Source organism: Euprymna scolopes, chromosome 45 (genome assembly GCF_053919585.1).
Source record: "Euprymna scolopes isolate OS-2025 chromosome 45, ASM5391958v1, whole genome shotgun sequence".
NCBI classification, from domain to species: Eukaryota; Metazoa; Mollusca; class Cephalopoda; order Sepiida; family Sepiolidae; genus Euprymna; species Euprymna scolopes.
Window position 1 is genome coordinate 47,935,984 of NC_136526.1, and position 17,209 is coordinate 47,953,192.

At 34.3% G+C, this 17,209-nt stretch overlaps 2 protein-coding genes across 2 annotated transcripts in view; both read left to right on the forward strand.

Moving 5' to 3' along the window:
• Positions 1–17,209, forward strand: part of LOC145269544 (uncharacterized) — a 90,382-nt gene that overhangs the window by 64,063 nt on the left and 9,110 nt on the right. The gene's annotated exons all lie outside the window — the stretch shown is intronic.
• The window catches only part of LOC145269542 (uncharacterized), a 48,364-nt gene continuing 40,339 nt past the window's right edge, over positions 9,185–17,209 (forward strand). The window contains exon 1 of the mRNA XM_080125299.1: positions 9,185–9,503. The gene's annotated coding sequence lies outside the window, so the exon portion shown is untranslated. The remainder of the gene's footprint in view (positions 9,504–17,209) is intronic.

The following is a 17,209-nucleotide window of genomic DNA, read 5'->3' on the forward strand; positions in this document are numbered from 1 at the left end:
AAAATTGATATCAAAACTACCCTGGGTCTTTCAATAGGATAATTGGAAAAGAATAACGTTCTCTTTGATCATCTAGAAATAGATATGAGTCAGTTCTAGAAGGTGCCTTCACTGCTCAAAGACGTAATGAAGTCTTTGCTACAATTTCTTGTGACCCAGAAAATGGAGCAAACTGCTAACAGAGATTCAAAATTGTACGGTGATATGACAGGTTTCAGGATGAATAAAAGGATGAAGTCAACGGGTAGATATTGTCTGTTCATGCTAGAAGAGCCATTATTTATGAGTATGAAGACATAACTGATGTACAGAAGAGCAAAGTCTGACCAAGTTTTATTAAACTTGACAAACTCTTGAAAGTTCGGCAACTCTCATATTATGATTATCTCCCTTTGATTGAAACCATCCCATAATCCCTATTTCTTTGTTCTCAATAAAGTTTTCTTCTCTCGATCCATCCACACGTGTAATTTTTCCTCCTTAGAATTTCTGCTTGTTTTTAACCGCCTCCACTGACTATGCAACACAAATCTGATGTATGGTAAATTTCTTTTTTTTTTACTATAAAAAAAATGAACTCAAAATTTATTGCAACTCAATTCAAACTGATCTTCAGTCTGTAATTATTGACACATTGAATAAAAGTATGATAAATCAGTACTTGTACGGTTTAATCAAGACATTAAAAAAAAATGAAAATATCGAAAAAAAAAAAAAAAAAGGTTATATTGTACGTATCCGTTATGAAACGAAGTTCTCCGAAAAAAAAAAATTCACTTAATTTCATCAAGTAGTTTTTTTTTTATTTATTTTTTTTTAAATTTTTTTTTTTTTTTTTTACAGCGGAAAAACAATTTTTTTATGATACCGAGGAAATGGTTCGCTTTTTCGGAAGAAAAGCTAGTACTAAAGATGGGGAGGTAGTGTCGGCGCTTTACATGGAGTTATCTCCTCGTGGCGTGTTAAAAATAAGAATAGATCTTGTAATCTTGTTAAATTTACTTATATATATATTCTAATATTTTTATAACCGTATTATTCTACATTTTCTTATATAATAGTAAACATGTCGCAGAATAGTAGGCACCGCTAAAAATGGCCGAAAAATCAAGTTATTGTTGTTTTTTTAAAACGAAATTACATTTATTAAAACCATGATTTCTGAGTAACTTTTTTTTTCCAGAAAGATAAAACCCTGAATTTTATCATATAGAAAGCTGAATAATGTAAAACTTTTTCTACTATTTTTAATTAAATTTTAAATGTTAAAATTTCCCCAAAAGTTAACAATTGACATTTTTTGTCTTGCAAAAAAAGCGTATATAAATATTTAAAAAAAAAAAAGGTTTTTTGAAAGAATTAAGTTGTTTATTTTTAGTCTAACTAAGATTTAGGGTTATTTTCTATGAGAATATGCAAAAATATTATAATATAAGTACCTGGATTTCAAATAATTCTACTTATTCATATAGGCAACCAGTTATTTCGCATCGAATTGATAGTCTTTACGTTCCTATTTATGTTTGTAGTTGATAAAAAGCAAATTACGGAAGACCAAACTTTCACAAAAAAACTTATTTTTCACTGAGGGAAATTTCAATACATTATAAACGCTGAGGCTGGCCGGCACCAGATGGGTGGCCATTTTGATGAGTTTGGTTTTTAATGTGTATGTGTGGGGGTTAGGCTCCCAAAAAAGGAGGAAGGGGGGTAAAGCAGAATAAAAATTAAAATTGACCCAGTCTAGAAAGATTTCTCCTTCATTGAACGAGGAAGAACTGTAGGTTTTTTTTTACTACATAAGCAACCCCGAGGCTGGCCAGTACCAGATGGGTGACCATTTTGATGAGTTTAGTTTTTAATGTGTATGTGTGTGGGGGGTCAGGCTCCCCCAAATGGGGGGGGGGGGAATTTAAAGCAGAATAAAAATTAAACTAAACTACATAAGCAACCCTGAGGCTGCAAGTGTACGGGCCATACTAAAATAATAACTTTATTTAGAAAGCCATTGTTAACATGGGGGTGTTCAACTATTCTGCAATTTCACCTAATAATTCAATGAAGAAGGTTTAACCATTTTTTCACGGTGCGTGTTTTTCGCAGTATAAAAAAGTACTGTTTCTAGTTTAAAATTAATTTTTCACTGTAAAGTTTCATTTATGGCAGACGGACGAACAAATGTCCGCTATAGTATCGGTAAAATAAAAATAAACACGTGTAATAATGAAAATAATAATAAATTTTTATTTACCATCCATAATTTTGTCTCGCAATGAAAAGAGAAGCGTCTATGTTTCCCAGACCAGCACGATCAACATGCCTCACTTCTAGATCTCTTTCTGACAACGGTTCCCAATGACTGTACAACAAATGCCCACAGCCCACTCGGGAATGCTGATCCCGGTGTGATAATGGTAGAAATCAGCCTAAATTCTCGCCCTAAAACTGAAGACCCACTACTCAAAACAACAAGGTATTACAAAAAGGCTGATTGGGAAGCCATCAGGGAGCTCATCAGAGATGCCTCATGGCAAAATATCTTTACTCTTCCAGCGGAACAGTGTGCAAATGAGACAATTGAATGGTTCAAAACTGCTATTGAAGCACATGTTCCCGCACGGAAATTCTATAGCAAGCCCCACTCTCCCCAATGGTTTACTTCTGCTTATGCAGCTGCCATTTGTCAAAGGCAGCATGCGTTCCGCAGATTCAACCGACATAAGTCCCGCTCAAATAAACAGAAGTTTATAGAAGCTAGAAATAATTGTAAGAGAGTGATAGAGACAGCTAAGACAGATTACTCTGAAACCACCAGAAAGCGCATCGAAGCACAGAAATTAGGAGCCCGGGATTTTTGGAAAATCTACAACAGCATAGTTATTAATGGACAGTCAACTATTCCCCCACTAACAAACAATCATGAGGTTGCTTGCACGGCAACTGACAAGGCTAATCTGCTTGCCAGTCGGTTTGCCTCAAACTCCACACTGAACTCGGTACACCACTCACTCCCTGATTTTCCTCTGCGAACAGACGCCACACTTGACGATTTGAAAATCACCCCTTCTCAGGTACATGCTATTATAAAAAATCTAGACACCTCAAAAGCATGTGGACCAGATCTCATCCCGGCTGTGCTATTAAAAAAATGCTCTGCCGAGGTTGCTCCAGTTCTGTCCAAACTTTACAATAAATGCCTTAACGAATCTTGTTTTCCCGACTGCTGGAAAACCGCCTCTGTGGTACCAGTCTTCAAGAATTCTGGTGAAAGAACTGACCCACTAAATTATCGCCCCATTAGCCTCCTCCCGCTTTTCGCCAAAATATTTGAGTCCTTAGTTAATCAAGCCCTAGTCCAGCACATAACAGCTGCTAAACTCCTGACTTGCAAACAATATGGATTCAGGCAAGCCCGTTCAACAGCAGATATCTTAACTGTAGTTTCTGAACGTATATACCGTTCATTGGATAAAACAGGGGAGGGTAGAGCGGTGGCCCTTGATATATCTAAGGCTTTTGACAGGGTATGGCACGATGGTCTTCTAAGGAAAATTAGATCATATGGAATCACTGGAAGAATTCATAATGTAATTAAATCCTTCTTAAGTAATAGAAAAATCAAAGTTGTCCTCGACGGACATACATCCAAACAATATGACATAAATGCGGGAGTACCTCAGGGGTCTATCCTTGGACCTCTATTATTCCTGATATTCATAAACGACCTCCCTGATAATATTGTTTCGGAGATGGGTATATTTGCCAATGACACCACTCTCTATAACAGATATGAGGGGAAAACAAATGAACACATATCCAAGGAAATGGCAGAAACACTAGAGGATGACCTCCAATCCATAGTGGAATGGTGACAAAAATGGTTGGTCACATTCAATGCTGCTAAGACTAAGCTTGTTTCCTTCAATAACTACAAGAAACCTTCTCTACCACCAATAGCAATGGCCAAGAACACATTGCCTGAAAGTACTTCTTTTAAACTCCTCGGCCTAACGTTTACAGGGAATATGAACTGGAATAGATACATTGAGAGCATTGCTAAGGCTGCTGCAAGGAAGGTTGGCTCCCTCTACCGTGCTAGAAAACTACTTATGCCTGACAGTATCCTATACCTCTATAAGGCAACCATTCGCCCATGTATGGAGTGCTGTTGTCACATCTGGGCTGGTGCATCTGCTGCTTGTCTCTCACTCCTGGACAGGGTTCAAAAGAGAGTCGCCAACCTGATAGGTCCTGAACTGTCATCTAGGCTTCAACCTCTGTCCCATCGACGAGATGTTGCATCCCTCTGCCTGTTCTACAAATACTTTAATGGTGAATGCTCTGACGAACTGCAAACACTTGTACCTCCCCGACGTAACTACCCCCGACAAACCCGACAAGCTACTAAGTCTCATCCCTTTACAGTAGAGATCCCTAGGTGCAAGAAAGCCTTTTACTCCAATAGTTTCTTCCCCAGAACTGCGGGTCTTTGGAACTCCCTTCCGGGATTCTGCTTTCCCAACTGCAATGATATGCAGAAATTCAAGTGTAATGTTAACAAATATCTTTCTACTCTTCTCCCTTCATAATGGCCCCGCTAATTAAGTCCCTAATAGTAGCCCCCTGCTTCAAAGTGGCACTGTGCCTTGTTTGGGGTGAAAATTGAATAAAAAAATAAAAATAAAAAAAATATGTGTCACCAACCAAAATTGGGTACTAGTGTACTGATTCACGCTTGCACCGGTTTTGACAGTCACGGAGATCCCACAAAATTACTTCAGCGCGTACGATCCACCGTAGTCGAAAGGCGGCAAACGTTATCAAAAAACTGATGATATTTTTAACACAAAGGGCACAATATTTATCGATTTTTTTTTTGTATCGATTCTTCAAAGCATTCCCTGTTTAATAATGGTCATGCATTATTCGGCTCGCTAAAAAAAAAATTATCAATTTATTTATCAAAGATTTTAAAATGGCTTTTTTCGTATAAATATTTAAAAAATTTTTTTTTTTTTTGCTCAACTTAAATTAATTATTTTACTTAACATATTCACCGAATTTCACAGTCCAAAAGTCAAAAGCGGAATAATTAAACACAATCAAAGTTCTGATATTCAGACGTCAAAATAAGGTATGTAAACAATTTTTTTTTTTTTTAATCTATAATCCTGTTCCTTACAACAACGGAATATGTTTTGTTCAGTTTCAGATGATTATTTTAAGCATATTTGGTACCCCCCCCCAAAACAAAAACAAGGGAGGGGTTGTAAGCAAAATATATATATATATATATATATATATATATATATATATATATATATATATATATATAAATATCGTTTATGAAAAATAAGTACACTGTTATAAAGTTCATTCTTCTCTTAATAATCGCTGAAAATTTCGTATTGATTGGATAATTACCTGATTTTTGGTAGATTTTTAAAAAGACGGTCCGTCAAAAAGTACTGCCCCCCCCCAGTTTTGGCGGTGCCTACAGAATAGATCTTGTAATCTTGTTAAATTTACTTATATATATATTGATAATAGTTTATTATTTTTTTATATATTAGTAAAAATAGTAACCGTATTATTTTACATTTATTTTTATTGGGGAAGTGGTATTGTACACTAGAGAGCCGTCCTGTTTTCAAATCTCCATAACAGCTACATGGTAAGCAGCTGATGAGCCCCGTTTTCTATTTACACAATTTTAGTTAAGGTTTTCTCGTTTTTCTTTTTTTTTTTTTTTGTTTTGTTTTTTTAATATACCCACTCATAGAATTCGCCTGGTTCTCCCTATCTTCTTGGCTTATTTACAATTTTGCCAACACGCATTATATTTTCATTTTTTTTTTTTTTTTTTTCAAAAGAAGCTCAACAGATGAATATAGATTCTGGCTAGAATAATAAAAAAAAAATATCAACACTGAAGTAAAAGTTTAAGCGAAAAAGAAAAACAAAATTTTTCAAAAGAAATATTACTAGTTTGTATTTTAATGTTAAGAGGTAATAATCTTTTTTCAAATCATTTGTAAACATTTAAATTAATTTATAGATTTCAACTTACAAAATAACAGTCTCATTTATGAAGTAATTTTGGTAGTTTTGCAGTTACGCCCGACCAAGTCGGAAATAAGTTCGACAACTCTAGAAGGGTCACATCAGATGTTACACCGTCAAATCACGATATGGCGAATCATTACCAATTTTATCTTACAGAAAATTATATTAAACGAATTTGACGTAAACACTTTATTAAATAAAGGGCTAATGTGTAGTTTAGCGACGTAAATGATTTGACAGGCAAAAAGTTTATATAAAACACATTACCAGACCCAAAGGCTGAAATAAAACCAGGAAAAAACATCATTTTTATTATTTTTCATAATTTTTATTAGACAAAATGTACAACAATTGAGGCCACCATTGCTTTTAAAATTTAGCCTGTAACATGTTTATTCAGCTCGAAAACCATACATACCGATGTATTGGAAACTCAAGATGGCGCCTGACTCTTTAACACTGTAAGTTGTGGAAAAGGTGTTATAAATAAAAAAAACTAGATAAAATACTATTAAAAACCCGCCGAATATATGTCAACTTATGTCACGGTAACATATTGAGCGGGTTTTTAATAGTGTTTTTGTCTAGTTTTTTTTTTTATTTATAATACCTTTTCCCAAACTTACCGTGTTAAAGAGAGAGTCAGGCGCCATCTTGAATTTTCCAATACATCGGCAAACACTGTATGGTTTTCCAGCTGAATAAACATGTTACATTGAATAAAAACACGAAAAATATATTCAATTTGGCAGAAAATTAACTTATCTTGCTGTTGATAACATTTATTTGTTATATATTTGTTTTTTTGACAACTTTTTCGAATCTATGTGTGTGTACAGTAATACAAACCCATTTTTTTTTTCAGACAGTGTTCATGGAGTCGGTTGGAAATATATAAAACGGCTTTTTATGCCCAAACCAATCAGTCGACCCCCAACCAGCATGCTGTAGACATCATCATTGACTCTGTCCACGGGACGTTAAACACACGCGTAACCGATAATTAATTTTCCACGGAAATGGATTTTTTACCCTTTTCTATCTCCCTATTAGAATAAACAATGAACAATAAACAATGTTGGTTAATTATTCCTTATAAAAAAAAAAGGGGGGGACTGCTTATTTCTAACTGAGAACTTTTACTTTTCTACTTCATTTCATTTTATTACCTCAGTCGCAGGAAGAGACTCAATTAACAACAACAAAAAAAAAACTTTCTTCTTCTCTGTTCACTTAATTACGATTTTAAGAAAATAAATTTTGCATTAAATTTATTCATCCGCTTCAGTCATCTTCGTTTGATTGTTCAGCTCCATTTTACACTTTACTTTCATTTTTTTTTTTTTTAGTTTGCGGGGGGGGGGCGGATGTGATGTTGGGCCCCCCCCCCAACATCACATCCGCTCGTGCCCCCAATGTACACAGTAAAATCTTCGGAAAATGTTAAATGGTGATTGGTGTTCTAATTGGTAAATGTCGGTGCGTTACTTTTTGAAAATTTGAAAATTCTATGTTCCAGGTAAAAACAAAAAAAAAAAAAAAAGAAGATAAATTACCCCCCCCCACTCCAACTTGGAGTGCTTTCCTTTTCTTGTTTTATTTCTTTTTCAGCTAATTTTAAATTTTCCACCCAAAACAGTGCTATAATATATTTTTGAAAATAAGAAAATTCTATGTCCTGGAACCCCCCCCCCAACGTAGTTTGCTTGGTGAAGCCGTCGTTTATGCTACAGCGTGCATGCGTGTAGCATAAACGGAAGCTGCAAAATGGTGAAAAGTAGTTCGTGGGTTCAGGGGTAAATACCATGCAAACGGTAAATTTGCCCCAAGTTTAACTATCAGATTCGTTGTCAGCGACCTCAATTACCTATATAAAAACAAACAAATTAGAGTGGTCGGTGTTCTGTAGTAGCGTATCTTTATTATTTGTAGAAAGAATCAATAATTTCGAAAAATTCGAAAATTCTTTAATTGATATTCTTCCGCGTATATATTGGGGTGGGTGGGGGTGTGGGGTTTAATTTGCGCCGGAAGTTATATTTGTTTATAGCACCCACCCAGCCACCGGTTACACGCGCCAAGGAACATTTGCCAACAACGGAGATAATGTAAGTGTATCATTTTGACATTTTTTATCATTCTGTCTTGATTTATGGTTAGGTGTCGACTCCTTGCATGTTAATTATTGGTTACTACATAATGTTAAACTATTCCGACTTATCCCCCCCCCCAAAAGTAATTTGTCCGCCACTCCACTCCGCCACTGAAGAAAAAGAATTGTTTTGAAAAAAAAAAAGTCTTTCCGAGATTATTAATGCTATTCCAACTTAACCCCCCCTCCAAAAAAAAAAAACTGATTTGTCCGCCACAAAAAAGGGTCTTTCCGACATCCCCCTCCCCCGCAAAGTTGTTTTATTTTTCTTGTTTTTCGTCTACTTTGAAATTTTCCGCCAAACATTACTATTGCTCTGTGAAAAGGCCGTCAGGTACGCGAGTGCGCGCGCGATTCCGCCATTGAAAAAGCTCGCTTATGTTTCCGCGCGCTAGCGCGTACTTCCAACATTCCGGGGTTCATACCATGCAAACGGTATATTTCCGACGGAAACGGTTTTCATATTCTTTTTCAGCACACTGAAATCTACAAATTTTTTTTTTTTTTTCTTTAAGAACGTGAGACGGGCCTTAAAGTAAAATTTTACCCACAATTGTCTTTAAAAGGACGACTTTAATTGGTTTTCGATTAAGCTGAATATGAACATCGCATTTTAAATTTTGCAGACAAGTAATTATCAAAATAAAAAGGCCTGTATTATACACTGCAATTCTTTGGCGGCTATGCTTTTACGCGTGTGCGCGCGACAAACAAGTCTACTTCGCAGAGAAGCAGACTTGTTTATTGCGCGTAAAAACATGGTCGCCAAAGAATTACAGTGCGTAATAATTGTCTTTATATCTCGATAACTACTTGTCTCTGACAAAAATTAAATGCGATATTCGTATTCAGCATAATCTTTGGAAGTCGTCATTTTAAAGAAAATTGTGGAGGTCGACCGAACGTAAAAATTTACCAAGAGAAACATTTAAACATAGCTGCCGGCGAATTTAAAGTCCCGTCTCGTAAGCGGAACAATTGTACATCAGTAAGCGATTCTTCAATGACACCGGACTGGGTCGCTCATACTTCTGTAACGCCAATAAACCTAATAAAGACTAGTCGCCCCCCCCCCTCTACATGAAAACATTACCGATTGCATTGTGGGTAATAATGGTTATACCTATGTCGACTATGAAACCTTCTCCCTAACTCATCTTATAAATGAGTCATGGATTTTCATCTTTAAGGGATTTAATCCTAAAATATTTGTATATTGTTTTTAATATTATTTTGGTTTCTTTTTTTTTTTTCCTATTGAACTACAAAAGTACGTCATAAAAATGTAAGTATAATTTCAAACTCATTAGTTTCATCATCGCTCTTTTCCTTTCTCGCGAATTAAATTCCAGTCCATCTTGTTTTCTGCAAATACATTATTCTTTGCACAGCACAAATAATCGATTTAAATTTCAATGATTTTTCTATTTTTAATTCAATCATTTGTACATATTGATTTTCATTTTATCCGGACAAAATAATTAATTGCATCCCGAATATTTCTGGGTGAAAATAAATTAATAAATAAATAAACGACAACAGAACAGCAGTCAGAGCACCCCCAAAAATACGAAAGCTTGGATGGAAAATGTATAATCGATGTTTTTCAAAAAAAAAAAAAAAAAAAAAAAAAAAAAAAAAATCGACGCTTCTACACTATTAGGACGAAAATTTGTAGTCGATAAATGGAGTTTTCAGATAAAAAAAAAAACAAAAAAATAATAGTTTCAACTGATTTTTGCAGCTTCCAAATTATGCAGTCGAAATTACCTGAATATTACTGAATTATTAAAAAAAAGACAACTTTAATCGTGTTAGGAGGTGAAAAATTGCCGTCATCTTGTTTAAATCGAAACGGGAAATCCCCCCCTTTAAACTCTCCTGTGTCTTACAATCATTTTCATCAAATTCTATTTTAATTTTCTTTAATAAATAATTTTCTACCTTATCGATTTTCGTAATCTTTTGATATAATCATCTTAAAAATACGAGGAATACTTAGATACTATTGTTTTCATGTGAAATTCAGTTTTATGATTTCCGAAATTTCGTACTAATAGTGTAGATGCGCTTAAAAAAAAAAAAAATATTATTTTGAAATTGTTTTAAAATAGATATTTTTCGGGTGTTTTAATTTGAAGTCCTAAAAGCAATAGATTATTACTTTTTCTTTTTTTACCTTAAAAATACGCTCGTTATATTTTCTTGACTATTAATAAATTATATGTATATTCATATATATATATATATATATATATATATATATATATATATATATAAACAGCGTAGAGATTTTACAGTCTTGTTGTTTATAAAAGTTAAAGGATTGTATCTTTATCAAGTCCATTTATATATATGAACAAATGATTAATAAAACATGTTAAAAAACATCTTGAAAAAGAGTTAAAAACATATTTAATTTTAAAAAGGAAGCACAAGATAAGTGGATAGTCCTTAATCGGCAGAGTTTCGAAGAAATACTCTCCTTCTCATCAGAGGGCTGGAATTAACAAAATGCGGGATCGGATTTTGCATGTAAAAGTATTTAATGAAACTACAAGTAAGTCACAGATCTTACATGGTTAAAAAAAGGGTGAGGTAAGGGGAATAGCTCCTATTCCCCTTATATATCTATATCTATCTATCTATCTATCTATCTATCTATCTATATATATATATATATATATATATATATATAATCAAAACGTAATAATTAAGTTTACAAGACAAACTCTTCTGTAAACTTAAAGCGAATATAAATAATAGTGTTATGAGGATTAATTGGAAGCGGGAATAAAAAAAAAAAATCGACAAATTTGGGGGTATCGGAATCGGTATCAGTATCAGAAAAATTGGTGCGTATTTTCTGATGCCAAAACGATTCTTTTCATTGTCTTTTTTATTTGATTTTGTTTAAAGCAAAATCTTCTACTGCTTGTAGTAATGATAAAATAATAAATATTTATTGATTTTACAAGTAAAACTAAAATCGATAGATCATCCTCCAGAAGTGTAAATTTACGTTTAGGGAAATATCTGCACATTTAACATGTGTTTTTTTTTTTTTACATAAATCGGGGGAAAATAACAACTCTATAGTTAAATATTTAGAGATTTATAAAAAATCGGAATCAGTAATTTAGTACGGAATCGGTAATTGTATCAGAATCGGGATAAATATTGGAATCGTCCCATCACTAATACATATTAATATTTATATAGTAATCCCAACCAAATAAAAAAGCTCCATAAAACCAAGATAGGAAATCTCTACTATTTTATAAAAGTCACTTTGTATGTGTATGTGTGTGTGTGTGTGTTCCTTCCTCATACGTTTTGAAGCAGATGAACCTATCATCTGCAAATTTCACACAGAGGTAATTTATATGTCTGGCAGTGTTCTTAGATATGGTTTGTACAGAAATTCATCCGATAAGTATTGAAAATCAAAACTATTTGATCCTGAAAACTTTCTTATAGATAAAAAAGAATTTTTATAGAGGAATATTTTATGTTACATCAAACAAAGGAAATAATTCTTAGCAAATTTAGAGAGATTCAATTCTCAGCAAATCATTTCTTAAAAAAAACAAAATTATTGTCATCTAGAGATATAGCTCAGTGCTAGACTTATTCAACTACAGATTAACTGTTCCTCTGTACGGGCCCGGGTGTACCTTCCCATGTTATTTTAATTTTTTCTTATTATTAAGAAAAAATAAAAATAAAATAGGGACGTACCCCCGGACTTAAACAGTTCAATTTACAATAAAAAAGTTACATTTAAAATCGCTGCAAATCATTTCTTCATTTGCATATTTTAAAAGTAAACATTAATCAGAAGTGAATTTTTCAGGGCATTCATTGTCAGACCCAAATATCAGCTGACGTGATATTGTAAACAAACACAGACGGAATTTGATGAACAACATTAGCTATATTAACACTGCCAGATTAATACAACGACACACCATCAAGGAAGTTGATGAAAATCACAAAAACCTTGTCATAAAATTGAAGATAGATTCCTCTCTAACAACGAGTAGAAATGGCGTATCTCTTAAGCATGGTGAGAATACTAATCTGCTTTAAGTAATTAATTTGTTTTAAAATAAGTGAATAAACTATGCTTCAATCTCTGGTCCCCCCCCCCTCGCCAATCTTTCACAAAAAACACCCGCTTAGCTGAAACTACTGTCATTAATTTTCTCCACTCTTTATCTGTGCCTAAATCCAAACATAGATTCCATGAGCAGAGCTTCTTTCTTAGAAGTGCACGACTGTGGAACTCTCTTCCGTTCGCCTGTTTCCCACCTGACTACAACTTGGATGTCTTCAAGTCCAATATAAACAAATTCCTGACAAACCGTCCCCTTAAGTAAGACACTCTATCAAATCTCCAATACTAATGATTACTACGATACTATCCCATTGATTACTGTACACACAATAACCCTTATCCCCGAGTGGCTCCCGGGCCTTGATAAGTGGTGACCTCCATGTAAAAACAAATAAATAAATAAAATAACTGAATAATGATAATGAAAATACAAAGCACAAAGTAAAGAAATAGAAAGATAATGATTTCATACGAAACAGGTGAAATAAATTTAGCTTGATGTCCTTCAAGCTAACCATGGTGGTCTACCTCGCAGACCGCCAACTCCACTGATAGTCATGACTAATAACACCTGACCTAGAAACGCTTCCTTCAAAATTTTTGGCTGAGCATTCACAGGCAACATTGTTACAGGAAAAATGGTTTCCATGTAAATAAGAAGATTAGATAAGTGAAAATGAGATTAGGATAAGCCGAGACTCGAACCTTGTAAGCAAGGTTAAGAATTTGAATGCTAGAAAATAAGGCTATTGTTAATTCTGAATATCAAATATGTCAGTAAAAGAATGAACAATGAAAATGAAAAATATATTGTTAAAAAAAGGTTAGGTTAAAAAATAGGTTAGGAGAGGATTCTTTGTTTGCAGAAGTGTGCTTTCGACAAATATGCAGAGCCACGCGAATTAGTCACGTTTGAAAAACACACTTCTGACGTCATAGACACTGGACGATTCTCCATATAGTTCTATGGATTCGAATTTCAGAGTCAGTCTGCTAGCCAGTCAGAGAGAGAGAGAGAGAGAGAGAGAGAGAGAGAGAGAGTTGAGAGTCAGTCAGTTGGCAGTCAGTGGTCAGCTGACCCTTTGGAAGCGAAGGGTAGAAGATTAACCATGTAGATCTCAAATGTGAATTTCTGACGTCATCACCACTGTGTAAAAAATAAATAAAATTCATCAAAGACCCTTCGATTTAATCTTTAGAATTTAATAAAACCAATAACATTAGCATACAAAATAAAATAAATATCTATTAAAATACTTCCAGCTAAAACTATCTTCAAAACTCTTATTTATATTTGTATTTATATTAATAATCTTTTAATATGATTGCTTCATGCACTCTTGTTACAGAAAAAAGCTGTCCCCTTTCCATGTAAATAAGAAGAACATTAGATAGGTGAAAATGAGATTAGGATAAGCCGAGACTCGAATCTTGTAAGCAAGGTTAAGAATTTGAATGCTAGAAAATAAGGCTATTGTTAATTCTGAATATCAAATATGTCAGTAAAAGAATGAACAATGAAAATTAAAAATATATTTACAAAAAAAAAAAGGTTAGGTTAAAAAAATAGGTTAGGTTAAAGAATAGGTTAGGAGAAGATTTTTTGTTTGCACAAGTGTGTTTTGGACAAATATGCAGAGCCACGTGAATTGTTCACGTTTGAGAAACACACTTCTGACGTCATAGACAAAGGACGATTCTCCATATAGTACTATGGGTTAAAATTTCAGAGTTAGATCAGACAGTCAATCAGAGAGACAGACACATGCAAGACAGTTTGCGACCCACCTCTGCCACTAAGCTCCACCACCGTCATTTTGTTAAGTGTGTATATTAAATATAAAGTAAAATAAACAAAGTACCTTGTATTCATTCATAAATGAAATAACTGTCCATTTTATATAGCTAGATCACCAGCCAGACATATATGTAACAACATGAACTGGAACAAATACATTAATAACATTATAAAGGCTACTGCAAAGAAGGTGGGCTCCCTCTATCATGCTAGAAGATTACTCACACCTAAGAGTATCCTGTACTTCTACAAAGCCACAATTCACCCATGCAGGAAGTATTGTCGCCACATCTTGGCTGGTGCATCTACTACTAGTCTCTCCCTCTTCGACAGGATTTAAAGAAAAGTATCCAATCTAATATGTTTCTGCACAGTATACTAAGCTCAAGTCCCTGTCCCATCACCAACCTGTTCCAACATCTCTGTGCCAGTGTTACAAGTATTTTATGGAATGTGCTCTGAGGAAGTCATCACACTTGCAACCTCTCAATGAACTCAAAGCACCAACAATATCCCTTTACTGTAGAGGTCCCTAAATACCAGAAAACCTTTTACTTTGATAGCTTCTTTCATTAGACTGTTCGAATTCACTCGCTGTTACATGTTTCCCTGACTGTACTGGCATGCAGAAGTTTAAATGTAATGTAAACCAACATCTCACTCATCTCTCCTAAAAATGGTCCCAAAAGGTAACCCATTACGTCCATGCCTTATTTGGGGTGAACATGACAAAAAAAAATCAGGTCATAATAAAAAGGACCATTCCTTTGCATCCAAGAATAAGTAAAAGGATGAAACTTTCTTCCAACAATGTGTAGTAAATGTTAGATGAGGTTACTGAACTATTTCTCAACTGCAAGAATTCATCTAGGGCAGTATTTATATATATATATATATATATATATATATATATATATATATATATATATATATATATTTGTTTACAAAGTGTTTAAATGAGAGAAATCATTGGTACCATCGGTTTCAAACCCGATAATTAGGACCATTTTAGATACCCATATCAAGCTCTCATCAGCCAATACTCATCTCGACGTCAGTCAATACTCATCAGACGAGAGCTTGATATGGGTATCTAAAATGGTCCTAATTATCGGGTTTGAAACCGACGGTACCAATGACTTGTCTCATCTAAAAAAAATTCTGTAAACAAAAAAAATATATATAAATACGTCTTATTTTCAGATTTTCCTTATAATTGAGTACTCTGCTGGATTTCTTTTTTTTTTTTTTTAAACTAATTCCATATATATATATATATATATATATATATATATATATATTATGCTATAGAGTCATTGCTTATCAAGGTTTCTAGGCCACTCAAGTATGAGTTAATAAGTGTCTGGTGATGGTGGAAATTGAATAAGAATTAATCAAAGGGGATGGCTCGACAACAACTTGTTTACATTAAAAATAACCATATTATAGTTGACTGAGAAGCAGCTTCATGGAAGTGTGTTCAACAGACAAGCATTTATAGGGGAAAAAGCTCTTCTTAGAACCTTTGTTTAGTGTTAGACACAGAGAGAGAATAAGGAAAATTATCCTACTTGCCAAATACTCAAAATAGATCCCCCCCCCCAGCATGCTGATAGATCCCTTCTCCCAATAATGAAAATAAATACTTGGGTTGATTACCTGGTTAGAAGACCAATTTTTCACAAACAGCAACCAACACAAATGATTTAGTTCACACAAAATGCTTGGAATGGCAGTTTGAAAAATTTAAGAACCAAATTGAAAATCTTCAGCTTTCTTATCAAATGAATGCAACATTTTTGTTAGAACAGTCGTCGAAGTCACTAGAATAACTAATTGTTGTTCATTGAATTTTATGTCGATCAAATTGGGACTGCCAGCATATGGCATTATCGCTTCCTTGGGGAGAGTTACTTGGTTGAGAAACGTCTTGGGAATGCAACCAGCTCCCTGGGTGTTAGACACGATACCCAACGATAGGCACATGGAAACAGCAACACAACGGGTCGATATATCGTCGGCTATAATCGGCTTCTTGTGTCTTCATTGCATCGTTGCAAGCAGCTTTCCATCGTCGTATTAATGAGAGGAACTGCAGGCTGAAATCGAACGCTTGTACAAAAATATGGAACAAATGCATTTTTTATAAAAAATATAATTTATTGAACATTTAACAAGTAGGAAGCATATTTGGTCGACCCATTGCGTGCACAGCAAACTACTATATCCCGCACACACAGGGTGGAAGCTTCAACTGTTTAAAACAATAGAATTATATTTAATTCTCTCTTTCTTTCAATGAAGAAAAAGAAGGGAAGTGAAAGAGAGAGAGAGGGGGGGGACATTCATACATAACGTTTAAACATTGTTTTGTTTTTGTATCCATGAGTTCTTTCGGGTTTGACCTTTCAAATTCGAAGGTCTTATATCGTTTTGTCTTGGTTCAATATTATAAACAAACTCATTCTTGGCTTGAGTCATAGCAGAACATTTTCTAAATCACAAGCACCTGCTTAACAAACCTGCACCTCACAAGTGCAGACAAGTTAGACACAAGGTCAATTAATGTAGAAGCCCCCCCCCCCCCAGCTCTCTCAAAAGGGGCACTCTCCATTGTGCCACAAGCAAAACAAGAAATCTGACGATGTTTGGTTTGGTTTGGTTGTTTTTTTTTCCTGGTGTATCAACCATTTCAGGTTATTTAATGCCAAATCCCGTCAGATTAGTAAAGGGTTTTTATGCTTCAGCTTCTTTAAATATTTATTCATGGTGTTTGGTTTAGTTTTGTAAAGGTTAATACACTTTTTGCGGTGCAGAAGTATCATGATAGGATTGAGTTTTGTAAACGAAAAAAGAAAAAATAACATCAATGTTTGCTATATTATTTCTCAGAATTTCTCAGAATGCTGGTATCTTCAGACGCTCCAACTTGGTAGCAGCAATGCCTGATAATATACTAAACTAAACTATAACATGGCAACATCATCATCTATATATATAAAAGGCAAAACGGGCGCGCACGTTTTTGTATGTCCAAGAAAGGCTTTTTTTCGGGGGGGTTCTCGGGGGAGGT